Here is a 21394-nt window from a genome sequence, read left to right as displayed (position 1 = left end):
TCAAGACCAGCCTGGTCAATATGACAAAACCTCATCTCTACTGAAAATACGAAAAATTAGCTGGGGGTGGTGGCAGGCACCTGTAATTGCAGCTACTCTGGAGGCTGAGGCAGGAGAATCACTTGAACCCAGGAGTCAGAGGTTGCAGTGAGTGGAGATCACGCCACTGCACTCCAGCCTGGGCGACAGAGTGAAACTGTCTCAAAAAAAAAGATGTCTATTCTTTCGGTGCACAAATCATCCACGCTGTTCTCACCATCTTCCCAGGGTGATGACTGTGTTTGCTGAGTGCTTCCTAGGGCCTGTGTGCCTTGCTGGAGCGCTATATGTGTCAATTCTACTCACCCTAAAGGCCAAGGAGGTAGTGATTACAACTCTCCCTATTGCACAGAAACTGAGGCCAGAAAAGCCAGGAGCCTTTGCCTGCAGGTCCTCAGATAGTGGGTGCCTGAGGTGACATTGGACCCAGGCTTGCTAACCTCCAAAGCCTGATTTCCTTCTACTAAAACGTTATGCCCCAACTCAGTCTTGCCAAATCCATTTTTCCCACCCTGCCCTGGGCCTGCTCCTCCTCCTTTATGCCCTTGCTCAGGGACCCTGCTCCTCCTCCTTTATGCCCTTGCTCATATCAGTCAGTGTGCAGCAGGCTCTGCTGCAAGAACAGGTGACTCTAAATGGCCATGGCCTAAAACAACCAGGAATTATTTCCTACTCATACTCAGCAGCAATGTGGGTAGTTAGGTGGCTCCTGCTCATCCCCATCACTGAGGTTCCCAAGCTGATGAAGTCTCAACACGTTTCCTTGCTCAACAAAGCAAAATGGAGATCTGAAGGGCCTCACCTCAGCTGGCACATGTGCCAGCCCAGAAGTGTCATCTGTCAGGTTCGCCCTCAACACATTGGCCAGAGCTAGTCACATGGCGGCATCTGCCCACAGAAAAAGGTGGGATATTGGGAAGCAATAGTGATGTCTGTCAATATTGCTATTTGCCCAGGATCCCCAGGGTGAAACCCTGGTCTTCTGAGATTAATGGATGCTTTTTTCCCCCTTCCCTAGGACTTAGGGGCAACAGAGCTGACTGTGGAGTCCCGTAGACATGTAGGACTTGTGAAGCTTTGTTACCAAATTTTTGTGTGTGTCTCTGCTGTCTGATCTGTAAGAGGGGGCAATAATGCCTCTATCACAGGGTCATGGTAAACATTTGCAAGCTAGGTCCCTTCCTTTCCTTCTCACCCCTACCACACTCCCTTACAGTCTTCCAGCCTCTCCTCTCCACCACCCATGACTGACATCTCTCACAGGCACTCCTGCGATGAGCTCATCCACCCGCCCCTCTGTCCTGAACCATATTCCCTCCAATCCATCCTCTGCCCCGTGGTTTCCCTGATCATCTTCCCGAGCCACAAACCTCACTTTATTGCTTCCCTGCTCTTGATTTTCTCACAGCCCCTCAGCCCCTCCGTGATACGGTCAGATCCGCATCTGTCTCTGCAGCCTCCTGACTTTCCCACAGCCCCATCCTCAGGCACATTGCACCATTTCCCAGGAAATTCTTCCTGATTTTTTAAACCTGCATATGTTAGGCTATTTTCTCCTTTTGCTTGGAATGGCCTTTTCCTATCTCAGCTGGAAAACTCCTGTTCATGCTCTAAAACTCAGTTCACATGTCACCTCGCATATGAAGGCTTTCCCAGCTACCCCAGCAGGGTTGATTATCTTTCACCTACTGTTAGACTCAGCGCTGCCTGAAATTCCATCAACAATACATTCCATTGAGACAAGCTAAAGTTTCATCAACCAGTCCCCTTTGTGAATGGGAAGAGCCCCCACCACAGAGAGCAGACCCAGCCCAGAATTGGAACTCTGGGCTTTTCTTGAGCTCATTTTGTAAACTTAGAAATGTCACCTACCTACATACATCCATCCCCTAGAGGAGGGACTTGCTGTTTTTTGGAGCTGCCATAGAAATATCTCGACTTCTTTATGATTACCACCTGCCCAGGGCTTTTTCTATCTCAGGATCCACCTGTTTCCGAGGTGGCAGAAACTAGAAATGACGTCACCTTTCAAGAGGGAGCCCTCTCTCTCTCTACTCTTTGGTGCGACTTCATTGTAGACACATCATATCTTGAGGTGTCACAGAAAGCACAGTCTTCCCACGACAAAATCTATACACACAAAGGGAGCAATATGGGGGATAGGGGTGTGGTTATTTCATCACAAACACATCCTATGCTGAGGACAAGGAAGTTTTATATTTAATACTTACACCCTTAGGTGTGGGGGCAGCTGGAGCTATGGGGGAACCTCACATTTATCCACATAATTCTTTCACAAGCGGCATTCAACTTGATAAGATAGGGAAGCTGAGGCACAGAATGGTGACGTGACTGGCTCAGGGCCCACCTCCATAATTTCAGGTCATGGACAGAAGCCCTTCTGGTTTCCAGGTTATTTTTTCAGAAATTCATTGAGCCGGATTCAATGGCTTACTCCTGTAATCCCAGCACTTTGGGGATCTGAGGCAGGTGAATCACTCGAGCTCAGGAGTTCAAGACCAGTCTGGGCAACATAATGAGACCTCATCTCTACAAAAACTAAATACAAATTAGCCAGGTACAGGCTGTGCTTTCTGGGACCTATAGTCCCAGCTACTTGGGAGGTTGAGGTGGGAGGATCTCTTGAGCCCAGGAGGTTGAGGCTACAGTGGACTATGATCTCACTGCTGCACTCCAGCCTGAATAAGAGAGCAAGATCCTGTCTCAAAAAATAAATAAATACATACATAAATAAATAAATAAATACAGATCACTGAAAAGCAAGTCATGAATTTTGGTGATAACCCATGCCTGTGTGGATAACTGAGAAATAGCAGGGCAGCACAGTGGAATGTGTTCAGCCGCTGAGAAAAATGCACCTGATCTCTACCTAGCAACATAAACAGATGCCAGAAACACATCACTGGGGGGAATATGTTGCTGATGGTTCTGGACAATATGATACCTGATATCATACTATAATTATAAAATATGTACACAATTTTTAGTGGCTTAGAAGGACATGAAACTCATAATAATCGCTGCTTCTGGAGACAAGGAAATGGACCAGGATGGAAATAGTTGTCATCGGAGGTAGGCATGAATTGTGTGTTTATCTACAAGGTTCTAACAGTTTTTAAAGTACTCTGGTATGTTCATATATTACTTGCAGAATAGCTCAACTATATACACAGAAAAATAATGGAAACAAATATAAGAAAAGGTAAAAGGTTAATTATGAGTGGTGAGAATATAAAGTGATTGTAAATGTTTTGCACCTTTTCTTCCTTTTCAAATTTCCCCAAAAAATTCTACGAAAATAATTCTGGGTTCAGATCCCATCTTTGCTGCTAACAAGTTATAAGGCTCTTGTCAATGTCCTTTCCCTCTGTGTGACTCGGTTTCCTCACTGGTGACCAAAGGGGTTGGGTTAAACAATCACTTAGGTTAGCTTCCAGTTCTTAGCCCTGTGAGCTCCACACATGGAGGTGGGGGCAGATCCCTTCCCAACCAAGTGACATTTTCCAGCCAGACTAAAAATAAACTAAATGTTTCATATGGCCAAAGTGTCAATTGCTAAATGTAAGAAGGAAAATGGACGGAAGAGGAAATAATGCACTTAGGGTCCATGTTGAGAAGTAGCAGCAAGGTCTTACCAACCCAGCAACACAAGTATCTCTATGTGATGCAACTCCACCTCTCTTCTGTGCACACAGGACATGCACACCCCACTGGGCTGTACAAGTGACAGCTAGCACCTTAAGCCTGTCTCCACTGTACAGCCCCTGGTGAGTTCTACTGCAGTATCTCAATCAGGGAGGTCAGACCAGTTCAGCCTACAGAAAGTACCTTTCTCCAGGTTCTGTACATCCCACCACCTCCGGCCCCTCTTCCCCCAGGTGCATGTGTGGAGCCAGCCACCCTTCCCCATCTAGTAGAGTCAAGACCAGGAAGCCACTCCTATCTCCCTATTCCAGGCCACCTCTCAGTGGGCTTGGAATCAAAGCACCTCACTCAGGTGAAACACTCCAAGACAGCTGTGGTCTGATCTGATCCCAGTGCTCACCAGCCGAGGGGTAAGGAAAGAAACTGGACTCCTGATCCCATCATCATAAAAATCAGCACACTGGCTGTGAGGCTGGCCTTGTACTAAGCACACCACCTACTTTTTACCACTGATCCTCACAACAACCTAATTTCGTAGGCAGAAAACTACAACTCAGAGGGATCTGCCCAGTCCACAGCCAGCCAGGCCAGGGGCTAGCTCCAAGTTCAAGGCTTTTTGCCCTGGACAAAGTCACTGCATGTTTGTAGCTTGGCAAGTTCAAAAGCCATGTGAGGATGGGTTCCAGTCCTCCCCAAACCTTCTGTGGTCACATTCACACCCTTTCAATGCAAAATGTCCCCAGCACCCCCAGGCAATAGACTGCGATCACTGGACCATCTGGACATCCCCAGGAAGAAGAAAGGGCGCTCTGGAGTCATCAGGCAAGCTTTTGCCATCTCTTGCTTTCTCTCCCTATAAATGGCACAAAGGTGCCCATGTCACAGTACTTTACTGAAGATCAAGCAGAGGGCAGGTAAGAGAGGTCTCTGCAGCACAAAGATCCTCTGCAAATTCCTCCCGCTTCGGGTCAGCCTAAAAACAGGCACAGCTGCTCCTAACCTGTCCTAGTGGCTAAGACAGGCCAACATGTCCCAGTGAGAAGCATTGGCTGCCCAAGTCTAGCATTGCCTGTGGAGTTGCAGGATGTGGTTGGCGAGTAGAGCGAGGCATATAGAGAAAGCCTTCCCAGAGGCCTTTGCAGCAAAGCCACAAGTTGGCGGGGCGGGGGGACAATTTGCTGCCTTCACTCTCTTTTGGTAATGCAGATTTTTTAAAGCTACCAAAAGGAAAAAAAAAAAAAGTCATTTTCTTCCAAAATACTCTTCCTTCTCATGAAAGGGTAAGCATGGAAATTATTAGGCCTGAGAGAAAATCTGCTGTGCCAGCTTTGAGATCTCACCAGGACGCTGGACAGCCTGCCTTTAGAAAAGAGGCCGAACTCCTTCCTGAGCACGCCGGGCAGTCCTTTCAGTCTTAGTAAAGCGTAAATCACTGGGTCAAGGAGCAAAAACAAAACAGCTTTTAATGCCTGCTTGGACATCAAACCCATCTCACAAAATAGCACTTTGATGAGTTTCATGTACGTGAATCCAAAACACGCAGTTTAAAGATCCCTCAAAGCACAGGAGGCTTGGAAACTAGCAGAGAAGTACACTTTTTAAGAAACATGAAAAACACAAACCCACACTTGGGGCTTTGCCAAGCCCAAATGTTTGAAAAGATTTTTAACTATAGCCTGGCATCCGAGCCACTAACTGTGCAACTAGTGTGGACTCAGGGTGCCTATGGAGGAAGTTACCAGAATCCATTGACCATAAGCCCTCCTGGGGTGATTAGCTCATCTGGCCATGTATCTTTAGAAAGGAAAGGTAGGCACCCCCTACCCCACCCCTCACTTCCTCTGTCTTGTCATTCCCAAGCAATGTGGCTTTGGGTAGTAAATGATTCCCAGGTGACAGGGAGGGCAGGCTTCACGCACTCACTTTTACTGAGTATCTTCCCTGAGCATTCTCCATCAGCAAGTGAATGCCTCCTCTCCTTCCTGTTCTCACTGCAAAACCAGGACTTATTTTGTAGCTGGATGGACCAGCTGGAGAGGCTAGAGCCCAGGGTGCTTGAAAAGTAGCAGAGGTAGGTAATGGGAATAGGACCAGAGAAGCGGGTGGCAGGCACAGAATTATAGCAGCATCCTTGGGGAGTTTGGGGACAGTGAGCAGGGACTTTGTATTTGGAGATTAAAACAGGAGAGAGATGGAGGGGACAAGAGCTCCTGACCTTAATGTGTGTGAAAGTCTGGTTGTCTGCGAGTCCAAGAGCGAGACTCTGAGAGTTGCATGTAGAAGGTTTATTGATGAGTGTTCTCTGGCACAACAGGTTAGGAAGGTGGAGGGGGCATTGAGGAAAGCAGGATTGGGCAGAGGAGAAAGTTGCAGCTGATCTCACAGGAAACTCTGGAGCTAGGAGAGACCTTCAGGGATGCCCCCAAATCAAAACAAAGGGATTGGGCATTTGTACTCCAGCATTAACTGGACATTGGATGCAGGTTGCCTATGGAGAGGGCATGTTTTGGCTGAGGGCAATGTCCAGAGAGTGACGACACAGCCAACACTCCAGGCACCTGAGGCAAACCGGGATCAGGGCTGCTCCCCACCGTATCGACCATTATCCACCCCTTGTGGTGCCTACACCCATTTATTTCACATACTCAGTTTACTCTGTCTGGGAACAGCTGCTCCAGGATTCCGGTTGGTCATTTTCCCTGGGAGGACTTACAAGAGCAAGGTTAATGGGACAAACGGCAGCCACCACTACTGCCCTGTTGTCATAGCTGCATCTGACACTCATGGTCTCTCCTATAGTACATTTTGTACCCCTTCTTATTGTTGTCAGCATCTCTACTGCATGGCGGGAAACAGAGGCTCACCAGAGGGAACGAACCACCCCATCTCACCACTGTAAAACTCTCACTTGAAGGATGAGGGAAGCAGGACTGGACAAAGGGAGAAGCTGAACTTCAGTGGATCCCCCGCCTTCCTAATATCCGACCTTGGCGTAGCAGACCTGCAGTGTTTGAGGATCCGACTTCCTCTGGAACACTCTGCCACTTTTATAATTATGACCTGGGCCTGATCCTCAATTCTCCGTCCTCCAGGAGGGTGAATCTCTTTATCTGCTGCCCTCTGGCTTTCACACTTAGCCCTTAATTGGTGATTAATCACTCTCAGCCTAGCACTGTCTCTGTAACGCATTCATTGCCCCCAGCGACAATTCCATCATACTTTTAATTACTATCCCCTCCCTCCTCACCTGAGAAATTGCACCTGCCAGTGCACCCCTTCCCCCAATATCCCATCTCATTTCACCACCAGCAAAAAGGTCAAATAATTGCATTGCCACTGCATGCCTGGGGTCTGTCCATGCAGCACCTTCTCCAGGGATGGAGTCTCCACTGCCAGTTAGCCAGCAGGTGATCCAGTGCCAAAATCGAATTCTAGAGTCAGCCTCCTAGGGCCACTGCAGGAGCATAGATTGTTTAGTGGGCTTGTAGGTAATAGATGATGAGATGGAATTTACGTCCTGGAGGTTTGTTGAAGAGAGCTCTGTTATGGTTTGGCTGTGTCCCTACCCAAATCTCATCTTGAATTGTTAGCTCCCATAATTCCCACATGTTGTGGGAGGGACCTGGTGGAAGACAATTTTATCATCAGGGTGTTTTCCCTCATACTGTCCTCGTGATAGTGAATAAGTCAAACAAGATCTGATGGTTTTATAAGGGGAAACCCTTTCATTTGGTTTTCATTCTTTCTTGTCTTCCATCATGTAAGAGGTGCCTTTGACCTTCTGCCATGATTGTGAGGCCTCCCCAGCCACATGAAACTGTGAGTCCATTAAACCTCTGTTTCTTTATAAATTACCCAGTCTGGGGTATGTCTATATCAGCAGCATGAAAATGGACTAACACAAGCTCTCAGGAGCCATACCTGTGATGGAACAAGGGGAAGATGGGGCAGAAGGAGAAGCTGGACTGGGATCCAGTTGCAATAAGGCTTCAGCCCAACCCATGGGGGGTTCTCAATCTGGTGTCACCCATCAGAGCTGTCCTGGATTGAGACAAAGGGGCCAGGTCTTTATGTCCCCAGTTGGCACAGTTAGTAGAGATGGGATACACCCAGGGAGAGGGAGAAACTTAGGGCTAAGCAGCTTCCTTCAGCCAAGAGCAATTTCCAGAAAGGGATACAACTCTGAGCCAACCCTGGCCAACAACCCCAACAGCTGGGAAATGAGTTCCTGGGCCCTAACAGAGTACATACGCCATGCATCACAGCATCCACTACAATGTCCACCTTCCCCAGGAGATGAGACAAAATTCATTGCATGGACACAAGAATGAGTACATAATTACAAGGCCTGAAAGGTGCTCAAAGGATTGGGCACCAGTGAGGGTCTCTGTTTTCATCGGGAGGGTTAGGGAAGCCTCTTCAGGGAAGAGAATTTGAGCTGAGGGATGAGCAGGCCAAACCTGGGTGAACACAAAAGGGGATGAAGCCATCCAGCAGACCTGAAAGGTGTGAGCAAGAACCAAGACACAGGAAGGATGGAGGTGCTCTTAAAGAACTGCAAGAAGGCGATGGTGGCTGGAGGAAGAGCAAGGAAAACCTTGGCTTGAGATGAAACCCGACAAAACCAAAAAGGGAAAACCAAAACTAGGCCTGCTTTGATGAGGCCAGACAAAATCAAAAAAGGAAACCAGGCCTGGAGAGCCACGGGGAGGGATTTTGGTCTTCAAGGAGCTACTGAGGATGAATTTAAGGCTTGGAGAGGCAAAGCAGCAAAAAGACATGGCACGCAGGCCACTTATTGGGGATCTCCTGAGGATCATCCCCTGCTGACGGCAACCCTCGGCAATGCAAACCCTTGGCAATGCAAACCCTTGGTGTGGTCATGCTGAGGTCAGGCTTGAGTTGTGGCTAAGATGGGGCCACATCTGGGTGGAAGGGGCCGCCAGGGGATAGGCATAGGACAGTGAGAGGGAGAAACATGCAGGGCCAAGTCCCAGCAAGTGGATTCTGTAGAAGATGGAGAACAAGGCTGGCTGGCCAGGACCAGATCACAGGGTGCACCATTCACCAGGCTAAGGAGACTGTCCCTCATCAGGTAGGAGATAAGAGCTAGCAGCCTTGGGATGATCCAGTGTGGGATTAAAGATGGTAAGTACAGGCAGCATAGTGGAGTCTTGTGCTCGACAGAATAATGGCACCCAAAAATGTCCACATCCTAGTCCCAGGACCTGTGAACATGTCATTTTACATGGCAAAGGGACTTTGCTAACATGATTAAATTAAGGACTTTGAGATGAGCAGATGATCCTGGATTATCCAGGCAGGCCAAGTGTCATCAAAAGGTCCTGATAAAAGAGAGGCAGGAGGGGCAGGGTTAGGAGATTCAAGGTTGCCAGGTGGCTGGCTTTGAAGATGGGGGCAGGAACAAGGAGCCAAAAATTACAAGCAGCTTCTGGAAAATGGAAGAGTCAAGGAAATAAGTTATTCCCTAGAACCTCCAAGAGGAAGGTGGCCCTGCTGAGTTCTTGATTTGAGCCCAATAGGACCCATTTCAAACCCCTACTTCTGGGGTGGGATTAAGGAATGGTGGACATCAGGATATGGACAGTGGAGAAGGAAGGGGAGCCATACGTGAGAGAGGGTCTGGGAGATAGAAGCCACGGGATTGAGGGGCACCATCAGTCAAGAGCAGTGAGTATAAGTGGGAGACCATGTGATGTCTATGGGGCGACATTCACAGAGAGGAAAGAGAAGAAGAGACAAGAACTGGAGGAGAGGCTGGTGTCTGCACTCTGCTGCTGTTCCTTTAGAGGGGAGCCAACCAAGCTCGCCTCTGGGAGAGTCTGAAAGTTTCTGGCATGGCTAGACCTGCATGGCTCATTCAATACTCTACATTTTCCACGCCCCTGAGACTACGTGGATTCAGAAGCAAAAGGAGAAGATTATAATGCCCAACACAAAGCTTCATCCATAGGCTGCAAGCTGGAGAAGTGTGGGCCTCTAGGACATCAGCTGCCTGGTGCTGGGGACAGTCACCTATCCTAGTGTGGTGCAGGGAAGTAAAAAGGGATGGAGGGTGGAACCACGTGCTCCATGACTCAGCCCTATGAAGGTGCCAGCAAGGGAAAGGTTGGGAGGCAAAGAGACGAAGTCTACACCTGGGATGCCAACTGCTCTGCCCAGCCCCCTAAAATGGGCATTCCTGCTTGATCACCTCCAGTGTCAGGGAATAGCCTCCCTCGGACAGGGTTGGCACAGTAGGCTTGGCTGGTGTCAAAGGATCTTCCTTAGCCTGTGCCAAAGTTGGCTTCCATATTGATGATGTCTTCTTGTTTTTGCTACTGAGTGCCTTCACTCCTTTTCTCAGTTAGCCCCTGAAATCTGAGGGCAGTGGCACATGTTCCTCTAGGGGCAGCATGCTCCATCCTTCCACAGCTCAATTCTGCCCCTCCTCAGTATCCGATGAGATGGAAGTCTCCCCTCCCCCACTTCTCATCGCCTTCTTATAAAATGTCCTGCGATTTGCTGCTTTTGGGGGAGGAAGAGCCCACTGGCCACCCTGAAGTGAGCATAATGCCTGCAGGCAGCAATGCAGAAATGAGCAGAGTGCCCATCTCCCCATCCTAAACCTGAGCCCACTGTAATGCGACCTCGGATCTCAATCACTTTATATAAGCCGCCACAGCATCCTGTTGACTTGGGTTGAGTGTGATTCCCAAGGCATTTGATTCATGCATTTCTACAAAGCTGAATTTACCCTACCCTGATCTTCCGTGTGCTCCCGTTCTTTGACCCTACATATAGGAGGTTGCATGAATGTGGCTCCGGGGTCCAAAGGGTTCTGTGGTCGTGGGTCATTGCTCCGTCTTCCCCATCAGGCTGGAGCTCCTCTAGGAAGTGACTCAGTCTTATGAATGTCTGTAATGCTAGAATCCACCATAAAAAATTAGGGGCTGAGAAAAGAGAGAAAACGGAAGAAGGAAGGAGGGAGGACAGGAAGGGCAGCAAATGTGAAAAGAATAGAGGAGGGAACCACAGGAATGTGCCACACCTGGGTAGGTGCACATAAGCCTGAGACATGAAGGGAGGAAGCCGAGGTGGCAGGGGCTTCTGCAGAAACAGGTGTGGCTGAGTGTTAGGCAGGCTTGGGACATGGGGAGATGAGTAGAGCTGGGGCAGAAGACAGAGACTGGACCACACTGGACCACACTCAGGCACCACTCAAGGCAGTGTTGTCTCTCTGGTCTGTCCAATCTCACGGGAATATACCCCAGCCTCTCTCTGAGGCAGTGCACATTGGCTCACTGGGCTGCAAAAAGTACAGGTCCAGCCCCATCAGAAAGTGAGGCCAAAGCTGGAATCAGAATTGCCATGGAGCCTGGAGCAAGCCTGGGCTGAGTCCTACCCATCCCGCCCCTTCAAGGAAAAGCCATGAGGCTGGGCAATGATGCTGGGACACAGCAAAGACGGGAAGAAGGGAAACCTAAGGATATGGAGAACTCGATGAGATGATCTGTGTAGAGTACTCCACACAGGGCCCAGCACTGAGCAAATGCTCTTTAAACCGTGACGATGGCAGAGGCGGTAGTTAGAATGAGGGAAATCAAGAAGAAAACTAGTACAGATTGAGTGTCTACTGTATGCACTTGGCATCTACTAGCTGACTTCACCATTGGGATTTCCATTAACCCTGCTCAGCAATTTTATGGGATGGGTAAACTTATCCCTGTTTTACAGATGAGGAAGCCGAGGTCCAAAGCATGGAGCTCTCTGCACAGTTTAAAATGGGTAGGACGGGAGTCAAACCCTGATCTTTGTGACTCTGCAGCTCCTGTTTTCTAGTGTACAGGGAGACAGTGGAGGAGAAACAGGAGGAGATGAATAGCACCAGAAAACTATTTAGTAGGGCTTGTGCTTTTCTAGCCCACCGGGGCCAAACCCTGAGTGAGGCACAGAAAACCAAAAATGGGCTCTGATCCCAGGGAGTCCACAAAGGTGCACTGGGAGGCAGGAGGTGGCATGAACAATGATCATACTGAAGCAGACCACGTCACAACAGGGGATACAGAGCGTTCTTGAGGGCACAGAGGAGACAGGGTGAGGGAAGGCTTCCTGGAGGAGATGACATTTGAGGTAAGCCATGTGAGTAAGCATCCATCTTCCCAGAAGATCAAGGCATATTTGGTTCAGGGCAATGTGTGAATATTGACAGTGCCTGACATATTTTCCTGCCCTGCCCTGCCCCTTATTCACCCACTCTCCACAGCAGATTCCAAACCAACAGTAGATGCCACAGTTGCTCTAAAGCCATCCTACTAACAACTTCCCTCTGTCTTTGTTCTTCCTTCTGTCCGAGGAACGTTAAAGACCCCCAGCCCTAACACAGGGCATCCAGTCTCAGACTAGGAAAAAAACTGTTTCAGCCAAGCTGGTTACAGGCAAAGCATCTCCCCTGGAAGAGAGAGAAGGTTCCCAGGTTTGGGTCAGGGGGCGTAAATCGATCCACAGCATACAACAGGAAATAGAATAGTATCTCACCCAAACCAGTTATGTAATGTTTAAAAGGCAGCTCTCAAATGGGAAGAGCATTTATCTATTATGAACATTTTCCATTTTTAGTGGTAATTGAAGTTTCTCGTTGGAGGCTTATGCTAAAAGCGCCGGGGTATTGTGATCTTCCCCACCCTTTCGAATGCAATTAGAGAATTTAATCAAACTCCACTGCAAGTGCAGTGCCAGCCAGGCTATTTTTGCGTTTTTCAATCTAGAATCATTTGGGGACTTTTTAATTGTTAGTTGGGTTTATTTATTGAACTCGGGCTTAAAAGAAAAATAAACAGCAAGAAGGCAAGAAGTAGCTGGAAATGCAAGAAGAACCCAATCCCTGCGATTTAATAAAGTCTGTCCTTGTTAGCTCCAGCAAATGCTAAATTCCAATGAATTCAAATTTCAACCGGGTCTCTAAACATCACATTATTTACATCTTTCATATATTATGGTATTTCAAATAAGATTGTTATAAAATTGCCCCAACTTTGGGCAACCGTAGATCATAAAGTGGGAACATTATTGCATTAAAGGAGAGGGGCTGTATCTCATTGAAAACACATAAGCACATAATTTCATAGACGTATATCTGCAGCCAGATATATATCTATGAACAATGAAATTGCCCCAAAATTAAAAGCCTTCTGGCTATATATTTGTAAACACAATCAGATCACAATCCAATGAAGGAGCCTTTCTGAATTAATGTGCATCACGTGATCTTCCTATCATTACATTTATAACTTTCCTTTTGGACAGCTCACTGCCTTCTCTTTGTCTCCATAAAAGTACGAGGGTTTGTGTGTGGATTTTCTTGTTTTCTTTGACTAATGGTATATATCTCTATCCTTGTTTTTAAAGAAAGGGGATTAGATCAGAACTGTGAAAAAATACACAAAGAAAGAAAAAAAGTCACTCTTTTACACCTGCAGATAGCGAGAGTCCCCATCTAATTTCTCATAACTTCTGGCATAAAACACTTCACATTTTAAAAAGAAACTGTCATCTCACTCATTTTTATGATTTTGATAATGAGAATGGAAACTATATTGTTAACCAGAAAAGTGCAGTGATTTTATACGCACATTAAAAGGGAAAGACTATTCCTTTAATTTAGATCATTTAAAACAAAACTTTCCAAGTGACAACCTTTTAGTTGTAATTTATTCATCTACTGCAGTTCAGTTTTCATGGGGGAAGTCACACCTGAGAAACGGGGTGCACAGTAAATGCGTAAGCCTTCCTCTTCCACAAACAAAGCCACAGAGGTACCCCAGAGTCTGGTAGGAGTCCACACTGGTCTGGTAGAAGGAGTCTGGTGGAAGGCGTCCACACTGAGAGTGAGAAGATCTAGCTTCCACCTCGGCTCTGTCTAGTGTGTTGTTTCCTAATGCATAAGGACCACTAAGCCTCAAGTGACCAAAAGCCAAATGGATAAAGTATCTTGTGTATCTCCAAAATCCAAGGTGCATTGGGCTCAGGCATGGCTGGATCCAAGATCTTCAACAATGCAATGGGAACTAGTCTATCTTTCTCTCTTGTCTCTGTTTTCCTCCGTGTCGGCTTTATTCCTGGAACCTATGTGATCGTGCTTGGCAGATACATATTTGTGTCATATGTACTATTCTTGTGCTACTGTACTACTCTTGTGCATCTCTACTACTCTATTGGGTACACTAGAAAAAGGCCCCGTGTTTGCTCCCATGGGCCACCTCTGAGTCCTTGCCCATCCCTGAACTAATTCATGGTGCTCAGGCAGGTGGAATGCACTGAGTTCCTGAGCCCAGGTCACCTGCACACTCTTGGAATTTACAGAAGGAGGCAAGTCTCATCCACATGACATGGATGGCAGAAGGGGCTACTGCATATCCTCAGGGATACTGGAGCTTCAGAAAGTAACAAAATGGGTGATACATGGGCTTTCTCATCTATCAAATTGAGCCAAATTGGCCAAATATTAAAACTGTGTGTGAGAGAAACCTGTATCATGGGAAAACTTTGTTTCTCAAACTGCCAGGTGATCATTCCTATTTGGTTATTCTCATAATTTCAACAAATACAAGATTCCCAAGTAAAGTGTGTTTTGTTCTGTTGAATTTGTGCTTGGTTTTTAACCCAGGCTGGTTCAGTCCTTCCCTAGGGGTTCTCAGCTATCAAATTGAGATTATAAAGTGAAGGTATTTAGCAGAGTCCAAATGAAAACCATTATATAATACCAGACTTAAACTACACATTATGATTATGGGATACCATGAAAAGTGAATCAGCAGATGACGCCGAACTAGTCTCCAAATGAGTCCACAGCACACACGTTTACCCTCTTCACACCTGCTTTGTGTCAGGCAACTCCCACAAGAAAAGAGGCATTGGAGTTCATGATATCACTTCAGTGCAGTTAAATTAATGTATTCTTTATAATTAACTTAAATGCAAGTGCGCTTGAACTTTATTCCATTGTATGGCCTCATTTTTTTTTTTTTTTAAGATGTAGCCTGAGCTTCAAAGCACATCACATATTCTCGAAAAAAATTGTCGGAAATAGGTTTGCAGCCACCATTAGAATTTGAATGTCCAGAATGGGCAGCCCACAGAGACACCTCCCATTATAGAGTGGGGATAAAATAAAATTAGTGTGTCTTTTTCTCCCATTGTGATAGTGTGCTTTTTTTTTTAAGAATATTGACTCTGTTTAGTAAATATAATACATGTTCATTGTGAAAATACCCCGATAATACAAAAAAGTACGAAAAAGCTAGTTTAAAAAAAAAAGAAAAACTATTCAAAATTCCATCACACAAACAATGACCACCAGTATTTGGTAAACATTATTCTAAGCATTCTTCTATGTGTAAAAACAGATAAAATGATAGTAATGGTGAAATAAAAGAAAGATAAAGGGACAAAAATTGAAACATTATGCATACTTTTTAATATTTAAAAGTTCTAGATTATATTTTACTTGAATTTAATGGAATAAAAAAGAAACTAAAGTAAAATTGGAAGGCTTATCTCAGATCCATTCTCTTCAGTATATGGGATATGACTTCCTTCCTAAAAGGCCCCTCTGAAGGAAAAAAAAAGCATTGTAACACACATTGGGTTTGAGTTATCTTTAAATTACATTTTAATTTTAGACTAATAGCTTCCTGCAATGAAGGAAGTGGAAATTAACACCATGTATTTCTTCTCTATCTCTCAATTCTTTTTAGTTGTATTATTATTGTCTAGCTTTATAATATTTACATTTCATTCAGTGAACAAAATTTTGGTTCAGTCAGTTTTAGTGACTGTTATGTTCACCATCTCGCCATGATGCCATCATTCCTGCATCATTTATTTTACTTCATCTTTGTGTTGTATAGATTTGAAAAACAAAATAAATAGGGAGTTTCCATTCGGGGAATGTTTATTTTCCCTGAAATGCTCATAAGTATTGTGATCTGTAGCCCTTATTTCAGTAATGTTTTCTTCAGTTATATTGTTTAATGTTTTTCAGTGTCATTTGTTCGGTCTCTCCCCAAAGAACACAAATTATGCATTTATCTTATTTCTCTTTTCTGCCTATCTATTATAAAAATATATTGAAGCAGGAGGATTGCTTGAGACCAGAAGTTCAAGACCAGCCTGGGCAACATAGCAAGGCCTCATCTCTATAAAAAATTTAAAAATTAACTGAGCATGATGGTATACCCCTGGAGTCCCAGCTACTCAGGAGGCTGAGGCAGGAGAATCACTTAAGGCCAGGAGTTCAAGGCTGCAGTGACCTATGCTTGTGACACTAAACTCCAGCCTAGGTGACAGAGCAAGAACCTGTCCCCCACCACAAAAAAAAAAAAATTATAATAGTAGTATAACATATTTACAATCTTTTTATATCATCATACATTGAAAATGGGGGATGGTATTTTTCCTTGACACAGTAGCTGGAGAGGCTGGGGGTTATGTAAGCCTCCCAAATATCTTTCAATATGTGGGAGTCTTGTGCTATAATGAGTGTGGTGCTGAAGATGCCAATACATGCTATAGAGTTGGCCAGACCAGCATGTCCCCGACAATGTTTCTCTAGTATGTTGATTCCCACTTCAGATTCTAGTGAAGCTTAAATTTGTGTAGCATTTTTCTTTTTCACATCAGTTTTTTTTTTCTTGAGTTCTGCCATCTCCCTTTTCATCTCTTCATATGTTGTTTTGTAATTTTTTTTAATTTATGGAGAATTATTTGTCTAAATTTTTTCCTTCTTTTCTTGGGCAATTTATGTTAGAAATTCCCTTTGTCTGTCTTTTGATGAGGGATTTCTTCCCTCCATGGCTGTGATTATTTTATTTTTGCAGTACAATAGGTCACGGGCTGTGTAACCTTTCATGCTGAATGGAGCTAGCCACATATTGACTTGAGAGAGAGTGAGGTGAAAAAGAGCATGAACTGGGACATCACGAACTTGGACACGGCCTGGTGTCTGGAACTCCTCATTTCTTAAATGTGATTTCCTTTGCCCTGAAACATGTCCCTATCCTGTTGGCCTTGAAAAGGAGCTTTTCCTTTTCCATGGGAGGTCTCTGAGTTTGATCCAGAGTTCAGCGTCTCTCTCTCCTCCTCCTCATTGCACAGATAACCAGTGCTTTCCCGAGACCAAGGGCCTTAGTCGTAGGTACTAGAACTGGCATGCTGAGTCCATTTCTCCTGCACCTCCACCCTCTCATCATTGCATGATGTCATCCGAGTCTCCACAGGACATTGCCCACCCGTGCTTAGATGATGTGGTCATAATCCATGGTTCATTCGATATGTCTTTTAGCCCTGGGTGACTTGTTCTTAGGGAAAGTTGTTTCCGGCTCAAAGTCCAAAGAGTTGGTACTAGCTCTGGGTACCCTCCTCTTCAATTGCATTTTGCAGGATTTAGGAGATATGCATAACTTTCCACGGTTTGCGAGTGTGGTTTTTCCTTATGTCAAGGAAAGTGAAAAATTGATTCATTTTCATTGTTGGCTGAGATACATTTTGGGTAACAGTAATAGAGACAAATGTCCCAAACCCACTTTGTGTAGCCAGAAGCCTGGCTTGAGTTTTGTATAGAAAAGGGTTTCCCATTTCAAAGGGTCTTCATCCAGCTCAGATCCAGTTTTCTAGCTGTGTAACTTCAGCCCTCAATTTCTTAACTGTGGCACAGTTTTCTCATCTGTAAAATGGGGAGAGTCATCATCCCTAATCTTCACAGAGTTGTTGAGGACCAGCGAAGGAATCTATGAAAAGATCTCAACACAACCCATCGCAAGAACACCTCCTGTTGTTATGATAATGATCCCACAACATCATGAGATAGACACCATGGTCTTCGTGTGACAGATGTGAAAACTGAAGCACAGGTCAGGTGACTTTCCCAAGTCTTCCCAGTATCTAAATGTCAAACCTTGGCTTCAAAATCCAGACCTCTGCTCTACCCTGTTCCCAGCCTCGAGAGATGATCTGTAGAGCATGCTCTACCAACACTTTCAGGTTCACTAGAGCTTTAGATCAACGTGTACCCATTTTATGGATGAAGGAAAACAGAAGGAGAGTTGTCTAAGGCCCCAAGGCTAGTAAGCCACACAATCAGGACTAGAATGCCGACCTTCAGCTATCTAGAAACTAATGGAAGAGTGCAATGAGCTAGTTGATCCATGCCCAGAGGAGTACCTGCACCTGCATATGGGGGCAGAGAGAGAAGAGAAGGAGGAGGCAGGATGGAAATCAGGTCCTGTCCACCTGCACAGGCATAGACACATCATCCCACCCTCTGAGCCACCAATGCCTCATCTTGAAAATGGAGATAATATCTGCATCATCAGCATCAAGTGAACCAAAGCTCCTTCTGAAACAGAATCTACTCTATTATCTCAGCTGTGTTTTTAAAAACCATTCATCCCTCAGTGTGTGTGTCTGTAAGGTCATTTCTCCATCTCTTATCTATCTACCGATCTGTCTAAACAGAGGAAGAATGTAAACAAAACATACTCACGTGTGTTTTTCTGGGTGGCAAGGATACAGGTGATTTTCATTTTTCTTTCTGCATTTCTAAATTTTCAAACGTTCCTGTAAAAAAAAAGAGCATGTGTTATTTATATTACCAAGGGAAAACACAAGCCTTCCATGAATATTGGTCTTGGTAGTGTTGCTGCAGGATGACTGAGACAGTGAGGGGCTGAGGTGCCAGGGGTCTGCACTGTGACAAGCCTGACGTTACTTTCCTTTCCCCGGTTCGAGAGCTCTGGCTTGTGCCATGCCATCCCTGAGCCTCCATTTCCTCATCTGTCGAACGGGGATGATACTGACTCTTGGAGTTGGCATGAGAGTTTAACGGGACAGTCTATTCAGATGTCTCACACGGGGCCGAGCACACAGTAATTACTCCCCAAATGTCAGATCCTTTGCCTTCGACAAAAATTCCAGCTGGATCCTCTGCAAGCCTTTGCTAATGGGCCAAAACTGTAGCCAAGGAGAACTCCTGAACAATACTGTTTATTTATACAGTGGGAAGATTGAAATCATTATGCTTTGACTGGCAGGAGTTATTTATAGGCCTTGTTCCCAGTGAGCTGCTGGGATCAGGGCTCTCCCCAACACATTTACCAACTCCCCTGCCTGGCCATGAAACCCCACGGATATCTGAGTGGGCCTCTGCTTCTCAACCACATGAAAGCGGAATTCCTTCCCGGTTCTATTAAACTAAAATCACTCCCTGCAGTAAACAAGGCACGAGAGGGAGGAGGCCAGAGAAAACCCTCCAAAAATGACGGGGCAGAGCTGAGCAGCAGGAGCAAATGCCAACATCCCTCTGTGCAGCTCTGTGTCCTGAGCAATTAGGGATTCCAACCCAAGGAGCCAGATCTCCCTGTGAGTCCGCCATTACTCCCAAGTGTTGATGGAGCCCAGAGTCTGGAGAAAGCACTGCAGTGAAAATTATGGGTGTGAATGGATGAGACTTGGCTGGATAAAGATCAGAAAAGGGTATGCCAGGTAGGGGAATCCACACGGGCCAAGGCAGGGTGGCTGGAACGTTGAGGTGCTCGGTTGGGTAGAGCATGGGAGAAGAAAGAGCAAGCAGTAGACATTCACATGGAATCCACTCAGAATCCTGGCACAGAGGAGGTGTTCAGTAGATGTTGACTGGCTGGACATTGATAGACTTTGAGCAAAATTAGGATGAAAGGGGGAGGTCTCTGGAAGATACAGGTGGCAGCATTCTTTTCCTCCTCAAGTCTAGCCATCTCCCCGTGTTCAGAGGTGCACAAAGCTGATGGGTCCAGCGCGGAAGGAATCTGAGCCCCCACCCCCACCCCACTCCTGCACGAGTCTCTTCTGCCTCCCCACCAATCAAAGACATTTCCAGAGGGCCCAGAAGAGCCCCTTTGGAGCTTATACACGGAAAATACCTTACGCCAAGTTTTCAAAGTCAGGGCATCGAGTAAAATCCAGGCTGTTTCTCCAAATCCTTTCTTTAAAAAAAAAAAAAAAAAAAAAAAACTTTCCTTTAAGTTCCACATGTATTTGAATTCAGGGAAAACTCAGACCACATGTTTTTAATCCATCAACACTTAAATCATCAAAATGCTATAGGCCGATGGTTTGGAGGCCAACAGGAACACCAGAGTCTTTTAAAGACTTTCTTCTATTTCTCTAGCAATCAGGAAGTACTCATTTTCCAAGAGGAAACCAAATTTTGACTCCAAAGGGGCTGCTGCATTTAGTTCCAAACTCAGCACCCTCAAAGGCCAAACAGACTCCGAATTTGGCAAAAGCTGCTGTTGCAATCACCGCGGAGAAAGCATTTGCAGTCCAAGGAGCTCCACGCTCCTCTGCCCTGTTCTGCTGCAGACTCTGCTCTGGATGCAGCAGGCAAAGGGGGAGGAGGAGTGGCTACGGGCTGGGAGAGAAAGGGCCAGCGATGGCGGGAGTTGGTACCAGGAACTGCTGGCAGACCCAGAGTAAAATGCAGATCCTGGCTCCACACATGGGACCTGATGCTGCCGCCCACCATACGTGGCCCTGGTGGGGAGCACGGGCCACTCCATCTTTGCGTGGTCTTTGGGAGAGTGAAAGTCAACATCTATTCCATGAGACTGTGGAAAAGAGGAAATATTCAATAAGAGGGAAGTAAAATAAAACAAAGCAAAGTACACGTAAATGCATGCCAGGAAACACACTTATGCAGGCCAGACAGAATTCCATCAGATTTTACCAAAATCTTGCCCCTAGCGGTCATCATACCTCCATTCCAAATGCCTACCTATCCACTGTGGCTCACTGGCTGGAATAACATTGGCAGGGATTCTGCAACTCACCCAACCAAATGGTGAGTGAACAAACGTTGAAAGCTCCCTGTGGAGCAAAGAACACATCGTTTCTAGAGCTTAACGTGTCATGAACAAAACTACATTTCCAGGGGTTGATAGGAACCACTAGAGCCTCTTTGCTAAGAGATGATAACAATAACAGCAATGGTAACTAATAATGCCGTGTCCCCATCCCCCTGAGATTTGTTCTGTAGGCCTCTTCCTGTGTGCCCCATACTGACATCTCCTCAAAGCAGGGGAGAGGTGGTGACTTATGACATAGACACATTCACCCCTAACCATGCTGGTTTGAGAGAGATAGATCCCAATTCATGCTCTGGCCCACGCAGGCACAATGGGCAGGAACATGTTCCCATTGGTGGCCAAGCTGAGGTCTGAATATGTAGCACTGCCGTGCCTACCCATCCCCAGCCGACATCACCTCACCTCCCGCAGCTACACAATTCTGGGGGAGGTTATCCCTAAGGGGTAAATTGCAGTCTGACTAAATGGATAACACCACAGAGTTATGCTGGAGTCAGACAGTTGCAGTTGGATTTCTGGCTCCACCACTTCTGAGCTGTGTGACCTTCATCGGGTTACTAAATGTCTCTGTGCTTCAAAACCCTCTACTGTAGAATCAGGATAATAATAGTTTCTACTTCATAAGATTGCTGTGAGGCCAGGTGTGGTGGCTCACACCCATAATCCCCGCACTTTGGGAGGCGAGTGGATCACATGAGGTCAGGAGTTTGAGACCAGTGTGGCCAACATGGTAAAACCCCGTCTCTACTAAAAATACAAAAATTAACTGGGCGTGGCGGCAGGCACCT

The 21394-nt window shown here is 46.0% G+C and overlaps 1 long non-coding RNA gene across 1 annotated transcript in view; it reads right to left on the bottom strand.

Moving 5' to 3' along the window:
* The window catches only part of LOC117070955, a 72799-nt gene that overhangs the window by 11379 nt on the left and 40026 nt on the right, over positions 1-21394 (bottom strand). Inside the window, exon 3 of the long non-coding RNA XR_004432113.1 lies at positions 18248-18321. This is a non-coding gene — a long non-coding RNA (uncharacterized LOC117070955). The remainder of the gene's footprint in view (positions 1-18247; positions 18322-21394) is intronic.

Source organism: Trachypithecus francoisi, unplaced genomic scaffold (assembly GCF_009764315.1).
Source record: "Trachypithecus francoisi isolate TF-2019V2 unplaced genomic scaffold, Tfra_2.0 Lachesis_group3, whole genome shotgun sequence".
Taxonomy (NCBI): Eukaryota; Metazoa; Chordata; class Mammalia; order Primates; family Cercopithecidae; genus Trachypithecus; species Trachypithecus francoisi.
Note: the sequence above shows the minus strand (reverse complement) of the source record. Positions and strands in the feature narration are given on the sequence as shown.